The following is a 5179-nucleotide window of genomic DNA, read 5'->3' as shown; positions in this document are numbered from 1 at the left end:
AGCCCAGGTCCCTAAAGTTCTCTGCACGTATAATCATCAAGGTGGTCGAAGGACAAGACGAAGAAGACTTCTCCTTGGCGCGAGCGCGCGCTCTGCACGTATCATTATCAAGGCGATCGAAGAACAAGACGAAGAAGACTTCTCCTTGGCGCGAGCGCGTGCTCAATATGTTACAGATGGCTATGGTAGGTTTTAGAAAGCGGACGGTCGCCAATGGAACTACGGACAAAGCTCAGCGCAAAAGCTGCTTCGCATCTAAGAGCTCTTCCCGGTATGGGTGCTCTTCTGGGGCGCATGCCTCCGCAATTTTCTGGTAGGTGCTAATGTATTTCTTGCACGTGGTCGAGTGCGCCCGGCATTCCGACGTGATAGGGTTTCAATAAGTCTGGCGGGGGTGCCGCGAACAGTCCTTTCATGCGAGGTGTTGACGGCATGGCACGGAGTTTCGGGCACCTTCCCATAGAGCCGAATATGTTTTGTGCAAATCTCTCTCTTACTATTTCATCATGCAACTATGTAATTAAACCTCTGTTCTTTCTCGTACAACGCGCCTTCCTCTCTGCAAAACATGGGCTAAGGGGACTCGCTATGGGGCCAGTTACCGTTGACGAGACCCGCCGGAGCCGATTCCCAACAGTGGGTAGAGTGCCCGCGCCTATTGTCGTGGTCGGAGAGGTCGTGGGTTCGACTTCCAGGTTATTCGAATAAACAAAATGTTTTATTCTGGTTTTTACCGACGTCACATCCGTGACGTAAATGTCACTGAAGTCTTGGTGAACCCCAGCATAAAACACACAAAGCTGTCTTTCATAGATATTTTACGTAATGTGAGAAATGTAGATACCTGTTTCAAACACCTTTGCAGCAAAACCTGCGGTCACTAGTCTGCTTCATAGAGCGGTGTTGCTTCTTTAACACATTACGGGGCATTCTTCTGACGGATCGAATGAGGACTTCAGTGAACACCTCCGGCGATTTTGGGAGGGATCGAGTCACAAGCACTCAAGTCTAAGTGACGGCCTCGAGTCCCTGGCCACGTTTGGCTGGCTTTGTACGCCGGAAAGCCCAAAGTTGATCGAGAAGGATGTAGTCGGGCATAGCCGCATCCCATCGCACCCCGCGGTTTATCTTACGGGTTCACACCAATAGCATGACGAACGTGATGGGCATGACATTGATCTCAACTCGTGAAGTAAACCACAGCGTTCTTTTATTTCGTGGTTATCAAGATGACGTTATATATTGGTTTTGTTCTTTTATGTTTTATTCTGCAATGTGAATGATAATGATGTATATACCTTTCATCTGATTGTGACTTTCGTTATGAATTTTGGTTGTGGGATTGGTTTGTGGAGTGCGACAAGTGAATGGATTTTCTGCTTTTTTGTACTTGCGTATAGATCTTCATGAAGTGCACATGTGATTTTAAATTGTCGTATTTCTTGTACTCGTACACTCTGAAACATTTTCCTTGCCTGTTCCATTTCTCGATAAATGCTGATGTTTCTGTATTCGCCCTTTTCTTTATGTTGTTAAGGTGAAAATACTGTTCTCAGTATTTTGGGACTAATTCACATGCAGACGGGTCTTAGTTACGAGGTCGTTTTGTACCAGTTCCCGCGCTGCCCCCTCTCAGGGTAAAGAACTTTTAAATTATCTATTGAGGTTTAAAGTGTTTCAAAAAGCACTGCATTTTTTAGAATTTAGTAGAGATATTAAAACATGTATGTTTTAGTAAAGGAAGATGTCCCTTAGTATTGGGAACACTGAGGCATTTTAATGATGTTAAAACAAAATGACAATACTAATTAACAGCCCGAAAAAAAGAAAAGCTGCAAAATATTTTAGATAAGAGGCGTAAAGAGAAACAGAAGGAAGAAAGAGCGGATTATAGCCCAGATGGTAATCTACAAGTAACTAAAAGCAAAACAAACGTATATACTCGCGAGTGGCAGCGAGAAAACAGGAATTTGAAACGTGACGGCTGCATTGATAAGAGATTGCTGTTTCAATCGACCGCACTGAGCCGACAAAATAATATAGACACTGCGGAACTCATTCCGTGCGCTTTTCCCGTTGCTGTATGGAGTAATTAAAACACCTGTATCTGGCCAGCGTCTTCCCCCTCCCCTTCTGCCCCCAGCTCTGGCATTTTTCATTATACTTTATTGGCGCTAAGAAGGAAGCATTAAAGCGAACAAAGTACAAAATATTTTTATTCACGTGGAAAGAGTTTCTTCGACGCAGGTTGATTCTTTATAGCCATTAGCAGTGTTCGTGCACCATTTGCTTATATGCAAATGAACATTTCTACTTTCCTGATTATCGCCGTAATCTCTCATTAAGGAAGCTTATGAGGCGTATCACTGATGCCAGCTTAAAAACTTTGTTTTTCGGTTTCATTTTTCGTAGCGGATTAATAATGCCCTGTGATGAGAACGTTACAATTATGCAATTTTTTTATGGCAAGTGCTGGAGATTTTTGCCCGCTGCAGTATTCAGACACCCAAATCCTCGTAGCTCATTAGTGTAAGAGAAAGCAATGAGCGAGCTGTTATAATTGTCGCTCGAAGGTTTTCGATCGCGGGAACAGTAAACTAGTGTTAACCTTTAGCTGTAAGCTGAAACCAGTTTAAGGCGCTGTTCTTAAATCAGGAAAAACCACAAACCTCTGCAACCAGCTGTGCTGTTATATTAGACTACGCTACTAGTCATTACAAGATGACGTCTGTGTAAGCGTGCAATGTTGCCGTTCTTCGTGCTGCGCTGATAAACACGAAGTACACAAGGGAAGTGACGGATGAAAACACCATGTGCAGTATAGGACAGCCTGTCTGAGGCCAATATTTCTGTTCGTATGGATTCTGGAAGAACAAGACACAGCTTATGTTTTTTTTATGAGGTATATGCATTGTTGAATAAATGTTTGTTTTACAGCCAAGGTAAATAACAGTAAGTGGTCAACAGTGACCAGGTTGCAAAGTCTACGAGATTGAGTTTCAATGGCTATCTGGTCATTGCGGGATCAGTGGCATTGATTCCGCAGATAACATGAGTGGCACATCATATCACGAAGAGCACACCGTCCCAATTCAGCATTCAAGGACAGATGCTGGAAGGAAGCTTTCATACCTGGCATGTCGTTTCTGCCTAACGGAGTGGAACACGCCAAGCATACGACATACGAGGCTGCATTCACTGCAACTCCATCCTCCGTCTTGACTGCAACGATGTGAAGCTTCGCTTTTTTGCTGGCCTTGGTTAAGGGTTGCCTTCATGAAGGCACACAGTGCGGCAAGCGAGGTTTGTGGCACGATGAAAACACCGACCATCTGTCATGCCCCTGCCTGTGATCTGCCCCAGAAAGACATTGCGATGTATTGCAAGACGTGGCTCATGCATTGCGACGACTGGAAGACCGGCCGCTCGACGTGCGGATGCTGCGGGGACAACGTTCCCATGCCTCGTCGGCTCACAGGACAGCGACGGCGTTTTTGTGCTTCTTGTTGACGACCGGATTATGCGAACGCCTCTGACTAGTGCTGTAATACCATACATCAGCGTCAGAGCAGTTATTTCCCATTTCCTTCTTTCTTTCTCAGCTCTCTCTCTCACCTTTCTATTACCCTTTCCCATACCCGCAACTAGGAGAGCCAACTGGGCGCATGTCTTATTAAGCTCCCTGCCTTCTACCAATCTGTTTCTTTCGTTCCCTTTGTATCACTTCTTATAATACGGTCTTGCACCATGACTATCTTCCTCTTCATTTTCATACAAGTCATAAAGCACTGTTATGCACGACAGCGAGGAGCCCTATTTTATCAACCTGAACCCCAATGCAGACTATATTCAAGGCGTCTCTTTTTCAATATCAACCGATGAATCGCCGAGCAGTTCATACTTCTGTCCCCTTTGAATCCCAGAGCATCTCAAAGATGCACGCATTTCAAGGGCCATGTTTTGTTGATGTCCTAGCATTCCATTACAAAACCTTGAGTAGTTTGTGGAATTCCAGGTGAAGAGGAACGCGGCTGTTACATAGCGCTATTCAGCAGTAATAGATTCTAGGATTTCACAAGTGGCAATGAAATAATTGTTATAGTTAATGTTGAACGATATCTCCACCCCTTTTCTAGAATGATTTGAGCAGATGTTATACTGAATTGATGGAACTCTGAACATTAGGCTGTTTTGTGTATATCACTGCTTGAATTGGATGAAACGAGTTAAGATGACACATCTCTCAAGGATTGGTTATAATCTATGTTCCCTTGATAGTAGAAGGGAGAATAGGCAAATAATACTTTAAGCGCGAGTTTCTACGCTCTGTTATGCAGGTAATCTCTCTTGTGCTTCTAAAAATGGAAGCCGCAAGATACATTACTCCACAGCTGTGCTCAACGCAGTTCTCCGCGAAGAACATCAACCAGGAGGTGTTACTGAACGCGTGTGCACTTGACATTTTCTATGGGGAGACCTCTTCGAACTTCATAATTGATGGAAATTCAAACAAAGCATCACAACGCATGAAAATCATAAGTAGTTTGCGCTGATTTGTTTTTTCTACACATGAGCTAAGCAAAGTTCAGTTAAATTAGAACGGCGCCAAGTCGATTGTGTAGTTTCTCGTTTTATGGTCCATACTGCACCCCTTACGCAGTGCCTTGCTCATGACACTTTGCAATATTTTAAGAAGCAAGAAATTTTGAAGTCATTTTCTATTAATTTTGTTCATTTTTCTTGAAATACAAGGATCCTGTATAGAATGTCCCTTTCAGTACTCCTCAGTGACACAAAATCTGGTAAACACGTTTTTTTTTTTTTCGCAGACCCGTTTCTCTTGAACGTGATATTCTCGAAACGCTATTACGAAACGTTGCCGAAGCGCTCACAGTGGGCACGACTGCCTCAGCGTGGTGGTATCTTTAGCGGAGGCTCCTTCCTTAATACACCTGGCATTTTTCAAAAGTTCAGCCCGCTCTAGATTTCCGCGGGTGCCTTTACCTTTTAGCATTCCGCGTTCTGCGCGCTCACGCATCGTTTCAGCCCTTCCGGAGCATGTTTTCTTAGCACAGCATCACCATCACAAAGAACAAACGTAGAAAATCTGGTCGCTTAGGCTTACAGGCGAGCCCGTATTTTTACTTCACAACGCGGCGCAGTAGTGTAGCAGCTGTTG

This window comes from Rhipicephalus sanguineus, chromosome 6 (genome assembly GCF_013339695.2).
Source record: "Rhipicephalus sanguineus isolate Rsan-2018 chromosome 6, BIME_Rsan_1.4, whole genome shotgun sequence".
NCBI classification, from domain to species: Eukaryota; Metazoa; Arthropoda; class Arachnida; order Ixodida; family Ixodidae; genus Rhipicephalus; species Rhipicephalus sanguineus.
Note: the sequence above shows the minus strand (reverse complement) of the source record.